The following is a 20,721-nucleotide window of genomic DNA, read 5'->3' as shown; positions in this document are numbered from 1 at the left end:
ACCATTAGGACATCCAGGATAGGGGATAAAAAGGGGACTACCCTCGCCAAAATGGGATGTATGGTCACCTTAGTTCAACTGATACTTACATATTGTGGCTAGAGAAACGAAACTTTAGTGTTTCATTTTAATTGTAGAAAAACATTGATTTTTATGGATTTTTTTCTGAGAATTTTGTTTATCACAGAAAACTAGCATCCCTGGTGATTGTGTAATTAGACTGTACAATAATGCATATGCACAAGGGGGCCGAAGTAAGAATACACACACAGCCTAAATTTTGATATTTCCTAACTTTTGAGTGTTGGACTTCTCATCTTCAATGTTCATGTAATAGTTTTTTTTCAAGTCATTTCCTAGCTTTTTTTTTTTTTTTAAAGCAAAAATAAATTCAATCACGTGGAAGCATGTGGATCCGCACATGGATCACCAGCAAGGTCGGAACAACTACATCCACAGCACAGATTTTTACCACTAGAGCTAACAGTATAACTGGTAGCAGTAGTGGGGTTTTATCTTCAGTGTGGTCAGTGAGTAGAGGGTTTCAGAGGTATTTGCCTGACAACAGAAGAATACTGAAGTTGAGGATTGATAAATGCAAAGTAATGCACATTGGAAAACATAGTCTCAACTATACATGTAAAATGATGGGGTCTAAATTAGCTGTTACCACTCAAGAAAGAGATCTTGGCGTCATTGTGGATAGTTCTCTAAAAACGTTGACTCTGTGCAGCAGCAGTCAAAAAAAGCTAGCTAAGTGTTGGGAATCATTAGGAAAGGGATAGATAATAAGACAGAGAATATCATATTCCCTCTATATAAATTCATGGTATGCCTACATCTTCAATACTGCATGCATATCTGGTCATCCCATCTCAAAAAAGATATATTGGAATTGGAAAAGGTACAGAAAAGGGCAACGGAAATGATTAGGGGTATGGGACAGCTTCCATATGAGGAGAGATTAATAAGACTGGAACTTTTCATCTTGGAAAAGAGATGACTAAAGGGGGATACGAGAGAGGTCTATAAAATCATGACTGGTATGGAGAAAGTAAATAAGGAAGTGTTATTTACTCCTTTTCATAACACAAGAACTAGGGGCATCAAATGAAATTAATAGGCAGCAGTTTAAAACAAAACAAAAGGAAATATTTATTCACACAACATACAGTCAACCTGTGGAACTCTTTGCCAGGGGATGTTGGGAAGGCCAAGACTATAACAGGGTTCAGAAAAGAACTGCAGTAGAACCTCAGAGTTACGAACTGACCAATTAGTACTTGGAACCAGATTTACTAAATCAGGCAGCAGGAGAGAGAGAGCGAGCAAATACAGTACAGTACTTGTTAAATGTAAACTATTTAAAAAAAGGAAAGCAACTTTTTTCTTCTGCATAGTAAAATTTCAAAGCTGTATTAAGTCAATATTCAGTTGTAAACTTTTGAAAGAACAACCATAGTGTTTTGTTCAGACTTACAAACTTTTCAGAGTTACGAACAACCTCCATTCCCTAGGTGTTTGTAATTCTGAGATTCTACTGTAGATAAGTTCATGGAGGATAGGTCCATTAATGGCTCTTTAACCAGGATGGGCAGGGATGGTGTCCCTAGCCTCTGTTTTCCAGAAGCTGGGAATGGTGGTCAGAGAATGGATCACTTGATGATTACCTGTTTTGTTTATTCCCTTTGAACCACCTGGCCGGTGTCGGAAGACAGGATTCTGGGCTAGCTGGACCTTTGGTCTGACCCAGTATGGCTGTTCTTATGTAGAATTCCCAAGTTCAGTTTCAGGTTCTCAGTGGTGGTATGCTATATTGGTTACAGATCCTTCTGCCCCTATCCCCTAGCAGGTTTGAGGAAACGTGCTCCCTTTTTCTCCTCATACCTCTGTTTTCAAGTGAAGCTGCTTCCTCCTCCTTGTTGCCTGGGTTTTAGCAGTGCCTAGTGACAGTGATTGCCAGTAGCTCGGAGGATCAATAGAGAGAAAAGCCCTGCTCAGTCTCTGGGCTGGAGCATGCTCACTGCAGATGAATTTTAGGAGAATTTAGCAGTCATCCCTTACTAAGCATGTGCAAATGACAAATTTCAAAGGCCTATAACTATTGAATTTGAGTAGATTTTCACAGGGACAGTAAATTGCATTTCTCTGTTCCCAGGTTTGACTCTGCTGCAAAATTAAATCTGTGCTCCAAAGCAGGGAGGTAGAGCGTCTGAAAAAATGATTGCATGATTTTTTGAAACATTGGTAAAACTATACTTTTCTGTAACTTTCTTCTGAGAAACTGCAGAACCATTTTTGCTGAAAGATTAAAAAACAAACAAAAAACCCCAAACATGTAACAGACACCTAGCATTGAACACTTTAATCTGAACAGTTAAAGTATTTAGGGGGAGGGATAGCTCAGTGGTTTGAGCAGTGGCCTGCTAAACTCAGGGTTGTGAGTTCAACCCTTGAAGGGGTCATTTAGGGATATGGGGCAAAAACTGGTTGGATGAGTTAATTGGGGATTGGTCCTGCTTTGAGCAGGGGGTTGGATTAGATGATCTCCTGAGGTCCCTTCCAACCCTGATATTCTATGTTTCTATTTTTAAGCAACTGAAAACAGGTTCTTATAATGAAAAGTGTTAGGCAATCTTAACTATAGGCGTTGTTGCCTGCTCTTGCCTATAATTACACAATCTATGCCTGTTGCACTAAACTTTGCAATACTGTTTACTTGATTTACATGTATTACATAAGTTTTGTATTTCTGTTTTATATTCTCACAAAAGGTGTATTCTTTAAATTTGGTAACTTTATTGAATTATACTTAGATTTAATAAATCAAATTTATTCTTATTAATCAGTACTCCTGCCCCTTCACTAGTTTCTTGACTTAAGGTCCTTTGGGGAATTTCTTAAGTCGACGACATGTCTGTGAGTGTTGGATTTGTATTTCTGATTTTGATGAAAGAGACTATATACTTGAATGTTATGGTGTTGGTGGCCATATAAGAATTTTGATATACAAAAGGAAATAGAGAGAACTGTCTAAACATTTGCAGAGGCTAAGGGTATAGAATAAATTATATTATTATGTTTGTTCCAGATACACTACATTTAAAAAACATAGTATGAAAAATAGTCTGTCTAAATTCTCCATTTATAAATACTTTATAATTGCTTTCTGTTGTATTGAAGGGGTACAGTCAATTTAAAAATTACACTTCTATATGGAAAGTATGAAACCTGATCTAACGCATATAGTTTAACTGTGAGCCCCTGCCAGGCCACATCATGGGAGAAGTGCTTTCTGTGCCAGGAGTGAATTAATTGGGCTTCAAATCCTGGGTGGCATGGGGAGGGGAGTGAAAAAGGCTGTTAATGTCAATTTCACTTCCAGCCCAGTGAAAATTTTGTGGGAGAAGAAGAATGGAAGTGGGGAGAGAAACTAGGCATCTAAAAGTGGATGGGGACTACATGGGGAGGTGATCTAAAAAATCACAGATAACACAATGGAATTAACTAATATGTAAAAAAGGGAGATGAAGAGGAGAAAACAACACATGGGGGGCCGGGGGAGGAAATAGGTACCACAGGACTTACATAATGGATCAAATCAGTGGTCCATCTATTCCAATATCCTTCTGACAGTGCTACTGCCAACTGGAATCCTGTTTGGGGCAATTATTGGATAATCTGCCCCAGGTTAAGTTGGTAGTTAAAGGTTTGATTATGTCATGAAGCTTGAGGGTTTGTTATAGCAGTGGGCTAACTCCATTGTAGTTAAGGTTGAGCAGTGTTTTCTGTTTAAAGGTTGACTATTCTAAATGTTTTAAAATCTGTACTTATTCAGATTGTCTTGAAACTAACTGTGCATCTTGGGGGTGAGGGGTAGGGTTAGTGGCCAAAATTTGGGGTATTTTGAGAAAAGGATTCTCCAGTAGAATCCCTTTAAAAACAAACCCCAGTATCTTACAAAATCACCTGATTCTTTTAATGGTTTTTGTGCGCACTTGGGGTTCAAACTATGACTTTAATCATCCCCCATCTGATATCAGTTGATTGACGTTACTCAGGTAGTGTATGATGCTTATTGCCCCACTGGGGAAGCAATATTGGAAAAGCTATGGACCATAGAGTTTAGGTCTCCAAAATGACTTGTGCCAAAACTATTGAGTCAAAGAGACTGAAGTGTACGTGTTCTGTGCACTGAGGCAAGGACTCTATTGAAGTAAGAGAGATTCTAGGCAGACTGTTGTCACAGTGACTGTGTGGCATAGGTGCTGACTCCATGGGTACTCTGGGGCTGGAGCACCAATGGGGAAAAAAATGGTGGGTGCTGAGCACCCACCGGCAGCCCCCTATCAGTGTCTCCCGCCCGCTGGTGGGCCCTGCTGATCACCCCTCCCCCACCCTCCAAGCACCTACCACCTGCTGCGGATCAGCTGTTTTGCAGCATCAGGAAGTGTGTGTGTGGGTGAGGAGGAGCGAGGGCGCAGTGTGTTCGGGATATGGCATGGAACTGGGTGGAGCAGGAAGAGGCGTGGCGGAGCGGGGATGGGAAGAAGCAGGACAGGGGTGGGGCATTGGGGGAAGCGGTGGAGTGGGGGTGGGACTTGGGTGGAGCTGGGGGGGTAGCACCTCCCATCAGATTAGAAAATCAGTGCCTATGCAGTGTATTGACATTAGTGAACTTGAGCTACACCATGCACTGAGTTTGAGCACTGCCTGTGGCAGCTTTCAGAGATAGTGTTTTGTGCATGATCCTCAATATATGTCTGCGTTATGCAGATACTCCTTTTGGAAGTTTTGCCCCAAGACCAAAAATTCTAGTTTTGTGATCTAAAGTCGACTGTGATTTTACTTCAGAAGCATTGTCATGGAAATTAGTATTGATTAAATAGAGTGTTCCCCTCTATGGTTCAGCAAGAGCACCTCAGCCATCACATCTCTTGGGCAAAGTCCTGCATTTCTTTCCCTCCTGACCAAGGTGGGTAGGGTTGTGATATTTCCAAATTGTCAGCTCCCTGCCTACACTGGGACCTCCCCAGCAAAGTCAGGCTGCTTAAGCTCACCTGCTTTATTTTTCTCCTCAGAGATGGTAATCAGTGTAATTGCCACAGTTAAGGTACCACACAGCTCTTTCCAAGCAAGCACATTCTTAAGGAAAAGAATTACAGAGAAAACATATTAAAGACATGCTGATAAGCTTACGAGAGATCTCCCCCAACTCCAACTAGGACTCTGGTTGGTGATGAGTCCTTCAAACCCCACACAGGGTTTTTTTCCTATAGTCATGAGTTCATCTTAGCTTCAGCTCAGAACAAGCACACTCTGTCTTAAGGAGCGTCACTGGGAAAAACTCTTTTGCCAAGGATTGGGGCCCCACTTGGACCAGATTTCTTGTTTGGTGGATCAGAAAGAAGGCCCTGAGACAGTTTAAACTCAGGATATTCGTTCGAAAATATTTCCTTTGAACTAGTATATGCGACCCTCTCGCGGGGTGATGGTAGCTTTCGGGAAGTGTTACAACCTGAGTGAATGCCTCCGATTCACAGCCCTATCTCTCAGGACAACGACCAGGAGCCAGAGCGATTTGGTGGGCTCTGCCTCTCAGAAGGGGTCTGACTCCTCTCCTTGCCCCCTTCTCCCATAAAAACTGGGATTTGGGAGTGCAGGGGAGCTGAGCTCCTTTTTCTAACACTCTATGTGAGCGGGTATTGGGAGGGGGTCCACTTCACACCTCTCTGATCTTTCTGTGCGGCAGATGATGTGTGGAGCCCTTTTTTCATATACATTAGGACCTGATTTTGGATAGGTACTCTGCATCTCCACTCTCCTGTCTTGCTCCTTCTTGTCTCCACCTGATACATTCAGTTCTTACAGCCCCACCACTTTCCCACATTCTTGTAGCCCCTCCAAGCTTATCAAGGGCGTGGAGTGGTGTGGAAGGCTCTGAGCAATGCATGTGTGGATGGAATTTTGGAGGAGTTGGAGCAGTGGTTGCGGAATCTGTGCTATTATGGGAAATGTGGGGAGTTGGAGTAGAGAAGGGAAATTTGTGTGTGTGCGTGTGGGGTTGGAACAGTGCAGGGAAGAGTGGGATGGAAAGGAGATTAAATACTATTGTCAGGCATGCAGTAAGGGATGATGGGGGAAATTTTAGTTCTGTTCCCCAGAATCCCCCATCATCAATCCATCTATCAGTCAGTGGCCCCCATCACAGTAGTATCTGAGTGCCTCACAATTTTTAATGTGTTTATTCTCACAATGCTCCTTTGAGGTAGTATTGCTTCTGTTTTTACTGAGGGGACTCTAGATCTGTACTTGGGTGGCTTGCCCATGCTACTGTGTCCACACTGCTATTAACTTGAGCAAAGTTAGCATGAGTCTGTCTACCCATGCTGGGACGCATGCTTCCAACTGCAATGTAACATACCCAGTGAGACTAAGGACCTTCCCAGGGTCACGCTGGAAGTTTGTGGTGGACCAGGGATTTGAATTCAGGTCTTCCAAATCCCTGCTCCTAACCAGGGGACTATCCTTCCCATCATGCCCCCTCTCAATGTCCGAAATGTCCCCAGTCTCCATGCTAGACCTTGTTCGTGCATCTTCTCTCCAGTTCTTCAACCTGCAAGTCCCATGCCCAGACCTACATCTGTGTCGGTAGGAGGGAGAATTGGGCAGTGCTGGACACAGACAGAGGTGGGAGATGATGCAGTAGGAGACTAGATCAATATGCTGCCAGAGCATTCTAGGGCTGAAGTAATCATTGCCAAGGAGGCAGAGGAGGGGAGAGCTGGGCTGTGGTATGTAAGAGTGCTGAGGAATTTACTTTCAAAAAGCCTCAGGAAATTAAATGCCCAGAATTTAGATAGCACAGAGTTAAGATTGACCTTCCAGAATCTGGAGAGTGGTTAAATGTAAACCTCCGAAAACCAGGAAATGCAAAGTTAAGGTGGGAGTTACTACTGTAACACAGACTTATTGTAGTTGTCTTTGAGCAGTGCCCCAATAACACAAGTACTTGAACTCTCTATCCCCGCAGATACTACAGAACACTTTAGGAACAGAGCACATGGACCAGGGTGGATTTGATTTAAATCACTAGTCAGGAAGGCTCAATTTAATCATGGATTTCTACATAAAAGTGCATTCTTGTTGGTTGTTATAAGCTTAATACATATTCTTTACAACTCAGAGATAGATGTAGGTTTCATTTTTAGAAGGATGTACACACTATATATTTTTTAAAGTGATTTATTTTGAAAAATTTCAGATTAGTTTTACAGCTATATCAGAAAATGAATGATTGTTTGGTTATTTCATTTACCAAAGGTAATTGAAGCAGATAGTTCACCTCCCAGTGACTTCATAAATATCTCCAATTCAGTATGTTAATCATTAATATTTGGAGGATTTTCTTGCCATGCTGTATTAGGAGGAGAACATCACCAGACAGACTTTCAAATTGTTTGATTTAACTAAAACAACGTTATGTGTTCTGGATTTTTTTCTTCAACAGCAAACATATAATATTTTAATACAACAAGCATGTGAATTTGAATTTAGTTAAGCATTCAAGTTTTTTAAAGTCAGATTTGTTTTTGTTAAAATTGTTTTTAACTAAAATAGTTAAATGAAATATTTAAAAAAAAAAAACCAACAAAAATTAAATCGACTGTGTCAGCCAGGTCAACACGATCTGATCAACTTAAAATATTGGCTTCTGCAGCTAACTCCATTGTCTTCATCTTCATTTTCCTGTTTGTTCATATCTGGAAAAGAAAAACAGGCTTTCCTGCTTTTTCAGGTCCCAAACGATTTCTCAATTTGGAATGAATTAGTCGAAAGGAAGAAAATATTCTTTCTACACCATCGAAGAAGCTACTGCTGTTAAAAGTGAGATTATCACTTCAACAGTCTCTGAATCCAGGTGCTTAAGTGACTTCCACCAGTTCACTAGTGTGACTTTCTTTAAAAGATCATCAGCAAACATATATTTCTTGAATGGTTCTTATTACCAAACTTGGTATCTTTTATGGCCTGCTGCCATGACAGGTTTTTTCTTCTAGTGAGAGAATGGCATGGTAGATCTCATGACACTCAGAAAGACCTCAAGATGTCTGGAATATGCTGCTGAAACAGTTTCACTTTGTGTTTCCTGCCTGTCCCTCACTTTTCACGTTTATCTCCAGACTTGTTCTTGTCCAGATCTATAGAAACAACAATCTTCTATTCATTGAACTTTTTGAAACTTTGCACTTTTAGAGAAAGGTAAAGGATTGAATCTGTGTACACAAATTTGTGGAGGGACAATATGGTTGATGTCGGTTATTTCTCACCTCGTATGTATGTATGTATGTATTTATGTAAAAACATTTTTGCTGTTTACAAGCATGTTATCTCTGGAGACACAAATCCACAGTTTGAGAACTGCAAAACTAAGCATCTCTGATGGTAGCTTCTAGACTGAACACTAAGTCCCACTGGGTAGATAGAAAGATTAACCTAAATAATCTATACAGAAGCCCCTGGAACTCCATAAAATTGGGTCCCTAATCCATGAACTATTGGAACTCATTTACAAAACTTTTCTTAAACATTACATGAATATACTGTCTCGTACTATAGAATTAGAATTTATAATCGCTATTCCATGATGAGACACTATAGCTCAAAGATATATCTTAATTAAAACTATCTTTAGATAGGTTTTTCCCTCAAAAAGCATTTTATCAAAAAAAATCTGATTTTTTTTTTTAAATCATTGATCTTTATCCACCCTGACATGGGCATTATAGACTACAGGCGAATGTTTTTCTAAGGCAAAACTTGGATTTAGGTCAAATCAGACATAGCAAACAGGAGCTACCTACACTCAAACACTGAACCTGCTGTACACAACACCCTACACTGCAAAATGTTACCACCACTTCTCTCTTGCCCTGAGGATCCTGTCTGAAATGTTGCCTTCACTTGTCCCTCACTAAGTCCTGGAGATGACTGTCATGTATGCCACTATGCAGCGGACCCTCCTCATTCATTATAGCTATAGCTACAGCTAACAACCTGAACACAGCTGGAGTAAATGCAGAGAAATGTTGAAGTTCAACTCTGCAGAACACAATACAAACAGTGACACCTTCTCTTAGTCCTTCCTTATATCTGCTTATGAATTTATAGATTTTTTTTTTGAGGCCAGAGGGGACCATTAGAACAGATCATCTAATATGACCTCCTGTATAACACAGGCCAGAGGATTTCATCCTATTACTCCTATGTTGAGCCTAATAACTTGTTTGACTAAAGTATCTTCCAAAAAGACATCCCGTTCTTGATATGAAGACTTAAAGAAATGCAGAATCCTCCACTTACTTTGGTAGTTTAACCTTTGCATTCCCATTACATGGGGTCCCTGGTATATGTCTTCCCATTATCCGTTGTTTCGCATATCCTTCACTCATCGATAGGGAAATGTGTTCCAGTTCATGTCAGTCCCTATCTGCATACCTGTCACTTCACATTTTGCATTGCTTTTCTGTGGGTGCTGAGCAGCCAGCGCTCTTCCTGTCCACCGGTGGCCCAATTAACCCCTCCCCCTTCCTTTCAGTGCCTCCTGCATGCCGCAAAACAGCTGTTCAGCAGCGCACTCGGAGGTGGGGATGGAACTGGGTGGGAAGAGGCAGGGCGGACCATTATTTCTTATGGGGAAAAGTCCCTGGTATCTGTCGTTTTGGTATCCATTGCCCTTTTCAAGAATGCAACCCCTACATATACTGGGGACCACCGGTACTGAATCATTCCTATTGGCTGCTGCCAGCTCCCTGGGGGCAGAGTTAAGGCTGTGTTCTGAGGCTGATATGTACCTTAACTTTATATTCCCTGGTTTTCAGAGATTCAAGTTATGAATTCTCTGTGTTCTGGAAGGGCATGAGGGACCACTGGGCAACTTAACTGCATTAATGACATTTTTGAGCGTTTAATATTCCTTCTGAAGTGCTCCTTAAAAAAAAAAAATACTGTTAAAACTCTAGGTATTCTTGCTAATTTATAAGTGGGTAATTCTTTTTTAATCCCGAACTCTTAGCCTCAATATATTATAACAATGAATTCCACAATTCTGTGTTGCATGGAACAATACTTTCTTTTTCAGTCTTGAATTTGCCACCTTTCAGTGTCACTGAATGTTCCCTTGTGTTTGTATTATTACACAGGATAAATAGAAGTTCTCAATCTACTTTCTCTATAACATTCATTATTTTGTCTGTCATGTCTCCTCTGCAATGTTAACAAATCTAATAATTTTCAATATCACTTTATATGAGACCTTGTAGCACTCTAATATTAAAATTGTGCCATCATGAGAATTTGACCATTCTTTTTTTTTCTGATTCTTAGTCATTTTCTGATCCACGCATCTAATAATTGTTGTCACTTGTCTGTTTTTGCGATATCCTTTTTTGAGATGGGTTGATAAGAACTGAAAGCAGAATTCCAGGTGAAGACTTACCAGTGATTTATATGATGGCATTGTAATACTGTTCTCCATTCCATGCTTGTGCATCCTAACATTTTATTTGATTTTTTTAAATTTTATTTTGGTCACTGTTGCACACTGAGCAAGGTTTCCATTGAGCAGTCCGATCTCTTTTCTGAATTGATACAGTTAATTTAGAATCCTGAAAATTGTATGAATAGTTCAAATCATTATTTTTATTTTGCAGTACCTTATCATTATTGACTTCCATCTGCCATTATTTTGCCCATTAGTCTTGCTTGGTTAGGTCTGTCTGAAGTTTCTTCCTCACAGTCTTATCTCATCTTGACTAAGGCCTTGTCTACACATAAAACTTAGGTCATCCTAGTTATGTCGCTCAGGGCTGTGAAATATTCCATGCCCTGAGCACTCTACTTAGGTCGAACTAACTCTTGGTGTAGCTGCAGCTAGGTTGATGGAAGGATTCTTCAATTAACCTAACTACCACCTCTGAGAGGTTGATTACCTACATCAACAGAAAAACCCTTTCCATTGCTGTAGGAAACATCTGCGCTACAGTGGTACGCAGTGCCATGGCTGTAGTGTAGACATACCCTAGTCTCAATAACTTTTTGTTGACAAATGTTGCCACCTCACTTATCTCTCTCTTGGGACCAATAATACATACATTAAACAGTCCTGATATGGAACTTTGTGGCATCCTGCTGTTAATCTTCTTCCATGGTAAAAATCGACCATTTAGCCCTACTCTTTTTCTACCTCTTAGACAATTTCTGACCACAGTACTTTGTGTGTCACACCAAGATTAATTTATTTGGAGACCTTTTGGAAGTCCAGACTGGAAAAAGAAGAAATGGTTGACATGTTGTTCTGTTAGGGAATTCTAATAATTAGTGAGGCATGATTTTTCCTTTCCAGAAGCCATGCTAGTTGGACTCTTTTGTCATATGATCTTCTAGGTGTATATAATACTACCCTTAATTATTGTTTCAACCAGTTTGCTAATTACAGACGAAAGTCTTACTGGTCTGTAAGTTCCTGGATCATCTCTATTGCCTCTTTTTAAATATTGATAGATACAACATTTGCTGTACTCCTGAGCAATTGCTGTTATAATGAGAGGTGGAGATTGACTGACTGGTAAGCAAGGGAAATTAAAATACCTCCCATAAGATGAAAGCATTTTCTTTCATCTCCCCCATTTGAGTAAGGAAATATTTCTCACCCTTGACAAAAATGACACAGAATTGCTATTTCTTCATCCACATCTGGTCTTTACTTCTAAAATACAAAACTGCAAGCTTTGCAGGTTCTTCAGATTGAGATTTAAAGGGACACTGTTAGCTCCATGAAGATGTATGTGTGTGTGTGTGTGTGTATATATATATATATATATATATATATATATATATACATACACCAGGTTAAGGAGAGAGAAGGTAGGAAGTTCTGTCTACCGTAAAAATGCTGATCAAACCTCATTTTCAGAATGGGTGATGTGTAGCTATCGGCTGCTTTCAAGAGTAAAAGTGACTGTGGTTAAGAATTGGCTAAGCCTGTGTTTCCTGCTTTTCTGCCATGTTGTCCCTGACGTATTTGAGTAGAAGTCAGAGCTCCCGTAGGCAGAATGTGTCTAAGCACCTGGGGGCTTAGGAGAACTGAGGCACTGGCAGCCCGACTTGAATCACGTTGCTTAAAAAGAGTGTCAGACATGGGGACTGGACCTGGGAGACCCACAGCTAAGAGCCAGTCACTCCCCTGCCTAAGGATTTGGGTCTCTTTACAACATGGCGACCACACAGAGGGAGGATAGGGCCAGGTTGTAACAAGTGGTTCTCAACTTCTCTCTTTGTGGTGGTAGTTAAACAGCTTATTATTATGCACTGGAGGACAGGGTTCTCATTCCTGTATTCTCTTTATCCTGTTTCTCAGTACAGTTGCTGGCTTTCTTACTTTCCTTTTCTTGCCTTCGCATCTTGTATGTGTGCATGGACTTTTTTCCTGACCTTTTCTTCTCACCCCCAAAGTCCAGTACAGTATGCTGCTTCTATAGGATATGCATGTCCATTGATGGCTTAATGGACTGGGCTGCATGTGCTTCCATGGCACTCAGCTGAGCCATAAAAGCTTGGATAGGAACAGCTGCCTAAACCTTCAGTCCAGAATACATGAGCTGATCCCATGGCTGGCTGCATTAAGGGCTGCATGCAGACAGGGAGAGAAGGTGGATAGCTTTCAAGGAGCTGCTTTTTACTTTTACTTGTAACTGTCAGAGCACATTTACAATCAAAAGTGAGCTTTCCCTAGCTCCATGTCTTCTGCATCCTGATATCCCCAATAAAGATCAGCCCCTTGTGGTAGAGAAACACACAACTTACATAACTAAAAGTGAAAATAAGAGAGATAAGGTGGGCAGGTAATTTATTGGACCAACTTGTGCTTGTGAAAGTGACAAGCTTTTGAGCTCCACAGAGCTCTTCTTCAGCTCACTCACCTTGTCTGTGTCATATGCTGGAACCAACATGGCTACAACAACACTGCTAACATAAAAGTAAAAATGTTAAGATCAACTTGGCTTTCTCCTTAAATACTATTTACTGCTTGGACAATGAAAGTAGACTTGCTTTCTAGTGCTCACGCACTTGCACAAGACTTCAGAACTTGTATTGACTATGCTGTTAGGGAAGGTCTAAATCCAAACATGCTTAAAAACAAAGATGCCCTAATAAGGGGATATTGTGCGTCCAGCTCTAAAGCTAGGAAGCTTAAAAAATTCCCTTGCAGCTCATAACTTGGGGTGGGGACAGGACCAACCAAAAGTATTTTATTAACAGCACAGGTGTTAGAGCATATTGCGCTCAATAAAATGAGTTCCTTCCCTGAAAACTTTGCAAGCTGACTAATACATGGGATCACATTTATTTACGCAGAGGTGAAGAAAGTATGTCAGTGGTGTGATCAGCAATTGAAAAATTTATAGTTAAAGAAGTTTTGAGGAGTGTGCCTTGCACACTGAAAGTAGAAAGATGCTCAGAGTACAATGGGTATAGTGAAAGAAGGCATAAAGTTGGATGTGAGGTCACAGAACAGCTATGTAGGTCTGATAGGACAGCTAGGAGGAGATAAGAACAGAAATGTTGGCAGAGGGAGTTGTGTGAGGAAAAAGCTTGAACTCAATATAGGTAAAGTTTAGATAGGAAGCCTGAAGGGTAACTCTGGGGGCACAGGAGAAGTGATTGAAGTGTTGAAAGAGGAAGATAGACCTAGGGTAAGTGAGAAGTGGGATGTCCATTATGGCTTTAGTATCCCCTGGTGAGCTTATTAGATTTGCTCTTTTGGGGCTCGTTTGTTCATGAAAACACTTTATTTTAAAGGATGCTTTTAAAAACTTGTAATCTTTACTTGTATCTTTAAAATATTTTTTTTGTTTTTAATAATAAAAGTAAATTTGACAGAAAGGTAAAATGTTTTTATTGCATAAAGACATAGCCTATTGGTTTAAATTCTATGGCTTGTGTTAAATAGGAGGTTTGAGGCCAGACTAGATTATCCTAATGATCCCCTCTGTCCTTAAAATCTCTCTTTGACTGTTTTGTGGCATGGCGAATCTTCTTTTGTTCCTCCATCTACTTCTCTCTGTCATTTGGACTCTCCTGGCCATAAGTCTGCTTTCTTGGCATGTAACACTTCACAGCTTTCGCCTTCAAAGCCTCACTCAGACATTTTCTCTTCAGAAAGCTTGGGCAACTCAGGTGGTTCATAAATCCTCCTGTCTTTCAGGAAAGAGAACCAGGATGATTCATGAAACTGGTGGGAGGAAAAAGTGGCAGCCTAGGACTTCTTTAGCAGCAGAATTTTCTGCTGTTTGCTAAGAGCAGCAAGTATAGTAAGAGGGGAACTTGCAAAGAAACCATGGATGTTTGGTTCAAGGCGGGAGAAGGGAGATCATGCTTGAAGACTGACTGACTAGTATTTAGTTAAGATCAGGCTTGGGGAATGGTAATTTAGATTGAAGGTTAGGCTATAGAGCATATGGTCACTGATGGATGGGTGGGAACTGTGGAATATTATGTGCAAAATCTTGGACGGGGGTTGGAGAAAAAACTCGTCTCCTTGTCATAGAAAATGGCAGCTTTCATACTATAAGATTATAATTTATATCCATTGAGATCCATTGCTAAACTCTCTCCAGTGTTTGATCAAATGTTCTTTTTTAATATTAATCATACTTAAAACATTTAAACAGTCTTTGATATAAAAACGCTGGAATTTTCCTTAGATGTGGGACAATTAGTTTCTTCTGGACTTATTGTATGGTAAGAACAACTGTTGAATCATTGTCTATTTTAACCTAATACACTCTTTGCTGGTCTGGAGTTGGCAGCTTTTGTGTTATTGAAGCTGTTTTCAAGTATGTTATTGCTGACATTGCATCACCAGTAATATTAATATTTCGCTCTTAATACTGGTTTTCATTGATAGATTTGACAGCTTCACAAAGGAAGGTGATAAGTATTCTCATTTCACATGTGAGGGAAACTAAGCTAGGGACAGAGAGGTGAAGTAGCTTGTCTTGGGTCAGTTAGTAGATCAGTTACAGAGCTGGGAACAGAACTTGAGTCTCCGGATTCCCATTCTAGTGACCTGTCTACTAGATTGAGTTGCCTTCCATCAATAGGTGTCTTTAAATAACTAAATTAGGTATAACTTCACTAGTTTAGAGCAGATTTCGGAAAGTACTGTTTGGTTGGACTACAGAATGATGCCATTTTTTTTTATACAATATAAATGTGAGATTTTAAAACTTTGTATGTTTTAAATGCATTAGGAAAGTCCTTATCCTTTGTCACTTTCTTGTAGGTTATTTCATACTACTCTGCTTAATTTTTTAATTTTGGCAAGGTGAAACATCCAAAAATTAGATTTCTGCAGCACTGGCACATCTTTTAGTAACTTTCACCATACCAAAAACAGTGAAACAGAGTTGTGTGTGTGAAAGACCAGACAGAGAACTCATACAAATGTATTCATGAATGGAATATTTCTTTGCAGAGGATTTGGGAATTGACAATAAAAGCTCATTCAGGAAATGAAGGTGAGGGAGGGAAAGGAAGCCATTATAGAATGATTAAGGTTATTGACAACATGAGTTCCCCAGCCACATGCGTGGCCATGTCATTATTGATCGCTTTTTTCACAATATGTGTACAGTGGATATAGATGATTTCTGCTCTTGAAAGATCACAACATAAAATTATTGCTCCACTGATTGAAAAAGTAACAGTATAGCCTCTCAGGGTTACTGGCTGAGGGCCTTATTGCCCAGTATAGTTATGATTTTAATCCAATACCTATTAGTTTCCCATACAGCCAAAGAATGACAGTCTTTATATAAGCCACTTTTCTGAAAGACTGTATACAAGAAACATATTCTGTATGCTAGATATTTAAAATTAAATTGGGTCCAGACCGTGACCACAGGCTAGTGGAACTGACTTGTTTCTAAAAGTTGGAATGAGTAGGTAGTATCTGTAGAAATTCTGAATGTGCAAGGAGACTTCACTATATTACTTTGGAATGCTTGCTCCAGCATTATAGTGTCAGATTACAAGGACCAGAGTACTGCTCATTATGGAAAAATGTGGTCATTGTCCTGCAGAAGTTGGCTATCCAGGATAGTTATTGGTGACTGAGCACACAGTTTAGGGTTGGGATTAGAGGTGGTTGTGGATTGAGGTTGAATTGAGTCTGGATGCAATCCAATCAAAAGAAACCTGCAAAGGTGCTCTTGGGTCTGCATGTGCTTCCCTTTCTTCCTAGTCTGCTGCTTGTATATCCTACTGTTCTTGGGTAATCAGCCTCAAACCTCAGTGGCTTCTTCGATCCAAATTTAGTGGGTTTATGGGCCAGTTCCTATTTTAGGGTTTGGATCTGTGGATCCCTCCTTAATTCACTTCAGTCTGTCAATGTTCTGTAATATAAGTGGGTATGTCTATACAGCAATAAACACGTGTGGCTGGCCCAGGTCATCTGACTTGGGCTTGCGTGGCTCAGGCTATAGGGCTGTAAAAGTGGTTTAGACATTTGGGCTGGAGGTCCGGCTCTGGGACCTTCCGCCCTCCCTGGGTCCCAGAGTCTGGGCTCCAGCCTGAGCCCACATGTGTATGCTGCAGTTTTACAGCCTTGCAGCCCAAAGCCCTGCTAGCCTGAATCAGCTGACTTGGGTGTTTAATTGCTGTGTAGACATACCCAGATCACACAGCTCATTAGCAATGTGATAAAGTTCTCCTGAGGTTTCTGTTTTTGGTAGCATTTGAACTGAAAAATATTCAAAAAAAATTCCTGGTCCTGTGTAGAAAAAGTATTAAGACTAAATGTAAGTGGAACTAATTCATGCAATTTCTATAAAAATATCAGTAAGTTGTTTTTCACCCCGTTTCAGGAACTGAAAAAGTGAACTAATTTTAAGAGAACATTCTAGTGTTTATGATAAAAACAGGAATATTGCAAAGTTAGATGCATTCTGTGAGGTTTCTGATGTTTCATAGACTAACAAAAGGTTGCTTTATTAGTAGCTTTAATGAACAAATCGCTTTATTGGCTTAGACATACTGGTAGCTTTGTCGGTTGAAACAGCTATGAGTTCTTGTTTCAATTCACCATTGTGTAAGAGTAGAGAAGTGATAGCCATTGACCTTCTGTTAAAGCACAATAAAAAGTTTTTTTGTGAAGAAGAAGAAAGTGTGTGAAGAAAATAGCAATGCAGTTCTGACTTCAGTTCAGCAACTTAAAAATTAAGAGCCCTTTTACTTCTCTTATACGCACACATGGTCTCATTAAGTGGTTCAGTATAGAAATGTAAAAGAGCATTTACTTCTGAAAGTTGTTTTTCAAAGGACTTGTAGGTAAAGTAATTGCATTTGTGTGGTAGCTGTAACAAAGAAGTAATGAACATGTTAATGTTTAATTTATTTTGGACGCTAAGAACTGTGTATTCGAGCATTTTTTTTTTTTTTAAATGGGAAACCTACATAATTCAAAATTTCAACTTTGGATTGTATTAAGCAAATGTGTGCCCTATTTTTTTGAGAATTTGGCTAAATGAGGACATATTTTGTTTCAGGCTATCAGTAAAAGGAAAAGAGGAAACTTGTTAGAAAGTTTCATTTAAACTTGCTTTGCAGGGATTCTTAGTACAGTAGTTCAGTAGAACTCAGTGGTTGATAGATATTGAGTTTTGATATATTCTTTATAGTGATTACTATACAACTCTTCCTTTTTTTAAATAATAAATAAATAAGAACAGGAACTTGAAAAACTTAGTCAACACTTGTAGTCCAAGAACCAGGACAAAATAATTTGATGCCCTGAGCCACGTCTCCTTCTGCCTGGAATCTCATTGGTCAGGTACATCTCCCCTCAATCCTTGCAACCACTACTTGGGCCCAAAGACCCTTTTTTGTTCTTGACAGCTGAACTTTGTTCTCAGAATTAATGCTAGCCGTGATGCAGAAACATCATACCAATCAGTGCAATTTTGTGTGCCCCCAAACATCCATAGACTCCTCAGCTGGAATGGCAGGATATCTTGTTCTAGGAAGTGGTAGCACACCGAGATCACCCTACTCCTAACAGGTGATGCGTCTCTCCCCACAATAGCAGTGGTGTCACTGGACTGCGTCTACAGATTTAGTAAGACATCATTGAATCTGTTTATGCCTGGTTTGTGCTGGAATGTTATCTTCATAACCATAAGGGTTTGAAATTGTTTTCAAATGAAAGCTTTGATTCTGCAGAAACTGATGGTACTTACCTAGGAATGATTCCTATTCATTCTGTGCAAGTGGGTTTTTCAAATCCTGATCTATGGGAGAACATGCAGTAGTCAGTTACCATGTGTTACTGGAGTTTTTCAGTTTCTGATCAGGACACCTATCCCCTAGTAGGGGTAGCCATTACACTAGAGAACTTTTTAATCAATATATAGTTCTTCAAGTGCTTGTAGTAGTGAGGCTGTGGTTGTGGGGCACCTGGAACAGAAGTTAGCGCAGCGGTATGGTATAACCATAAATTGTAAAGGTAGATAGATACATGCTGAGGTTACCTCAATAGGATCTGTCTCCTGAGTTCTGGGCTGGGTTTCTGGCTGGTAATCAAGCTGACTTCCTATATGGTAGCCCCTCAGTGTCCTGAGTTCTGAAGAAATCCAGACTTGCTCAAGAGAGCTCTTCACTGCCCTCCTTATTTTCCTCCTCCAATGACTCTTGCTGTTTGTTCTTGCGGGGCAGCAGGGTTCCCAACCGTCTTCGGTTCAGTAGTGATGTTATTGCGTAAAATCCTGTCCAGATCCTAAAAAAATGTACAGGTTGTGTGTCCCTGGCTGGTGGTTGTGTGTCCTGCCACTCCTGGTATTAATGTAAATTCTTCTGATCTGTTTGCTCTTTATCCGGCACTGATAGGATTCTGGTGTGCCTACTCTCAAACAGCTATCCAGCAGTGTCTACAATCTTTATTGCAGTGTCTGGCCTCAAGAGGTTGCTTCAAAACTACTTGTCCTCTTATGGCAATGAGATTTAAGATCTCAGTATGGCTTCAAGCAAATGGTCAAGGCACTTTGTAAAGGCTGCTAGAGTAATACTGTTGTAATGCTGATATATTTAAATCCAGGAGCAACTAGGCCAATCCTGGCACTGTGCCAGCTTTTAAATGAAGGTGGAGGACATCTGGTTAGCTTGACTCCAGAACGTTGGAGGGTACAGTGGTAAGTAAACAGGATGGTCATGGATAACCACAAAGCAGTGTGGAATAGCAGTTGGATGACTGCCATAATTGTGCACAGCAGCATTGTGTACGCACGAACAGTAGATAGCAGTAACTCAATTCACATCAAATTTAGTACATTTTGAAAGAAGGCTCCAGAATTTGCGATAGGTGCAGACTTACGTGTAGTCTACACTACAGACCTGCATCAGCATAACTACGTCACTGGGGTGTGAAAAATCCACACTCCTGAGTGATGTAGTTATACTGACCGTAATCCCCTGTTTAGACAGCGCAATTTTTGTGTGAGAGCTTCTCCCGTCAATGATGTAGCATTTTAAGTGTAGACTTGCCCTTAGAGCGCTTTAAGGAATTGTGTCATTTGCAGATCAGGTTAATTTGAGTCAGCGTGGACTAAACCCCCTCTGCAGACAAGTGCTTAATTTCATTTTTGGGTTCTGAATGCTGCAGTGTTCCAGGCTGCTAAGTGGTGAGGCATGTACTTTTAATTTCCAGTGTGAAGTTGTTTATGACCAGAGCAAACAATACAACCACCATAACCGTCTCCATAACTATTGTTTTTTTAAATTAATAACATTGAATTTATATCTTGGGCCAGTCTTGTGTTGACAATGGTGTCTCAGTTCTGGGAACTGGATAAGTTTCCTGGTAAGCCTCATGTATGGTGTTCTCATGAGGGTCTTGTGTTACTTTGACACAGTTCAGGCTGTTTCTGATCATCTCTTACTGTTGTAGTACTTCATTATGTTTCATTGTGCAGATTGTAATCTGAGTCTTGATGTTACAATGATATATTATGCACCAAAACTGGCTGTTGCTAATGTTAACTGTAAAGAACATAGCTTTTTATCTCCTTATTTGTAAGTTTGCAGAAGACAACAAATGGGCAAACAGACATTAGTTGGAGATAGAGCTCTCTATCCCACTTCTTACTAATTGGGTAATAAAAACAGAGATGATTGAGGGGGGCAAATAGCTGTTCTACAATGGTACAGCTTTTTGGAGTATTATTTATTAAACAGTTGTGTTGTGGTAATGTCTAGGAGCTTCATCTCGGAATGTGGCTCCATTGTGCTAAGCATGATAAACACAATGAAAAAAACTTTCCTTCCTCCAAAAGCTGTTTGTCTTAAAAGGAGAAAACCAAATGCAGAACCAAATAGTTATTCTGTTTTATAAACATTTAAGACCAAAATATTGTACCATGTACAGTTTTTATAACAAGTTTTACTGTGTACAATATAACTTAGATGAAAACCATTACTAAGTATTTAAGCTTTGTATTTTAATGTTGGTTTAATGTACTGAAAGGCACTGGGTTGTCAGTCCTATACATGGAAATTCTGTTCACAGAACAGACACAGTACAGACAGTTATAGTGCAGGTGTCTCTTAGCAAGAGGCCTAAATAATAGAGCTGCTCAGAAAGTTAGCCTCTAAAATGAAACTTTTAAC

The 20,721-nt window shown here is 40.0% G+C and overlaps 1 protein-coding gene across 5 annotated transcripts in view; it reads left to right on the top strand.

Annotated features, from left to right (window-relative positions):
• FBXW7 (F-box and WD repeat domain containing 7) overlaps positions 1 to 20,721 on the top strand; it is a 281,649-nt gene that overhangs the window by 8,797 nt on the left and 252,131 nt on the right. The gene's annotated exons all lie outside the window — the stretch shown is intronic.

This window comes from Chelonia mydas, chromosome 4 (assembly GCF_015237465.2).
Source record: "Chelonia mydas isolate rCheMyd1 chromosome 4, rCheMyd1.pri.v2, whole genome shotgun sequence".
Lineage (NCBI taxonomy): Eukaryota > Metazoa > Chordata > Testudines > Cheloniidae > Chelonia > Chelonia mydas.
Note: the sequence above shows the minus strand (reverse complement) of the source record. Positions and strands in the feature narration are given on the sequence as shown.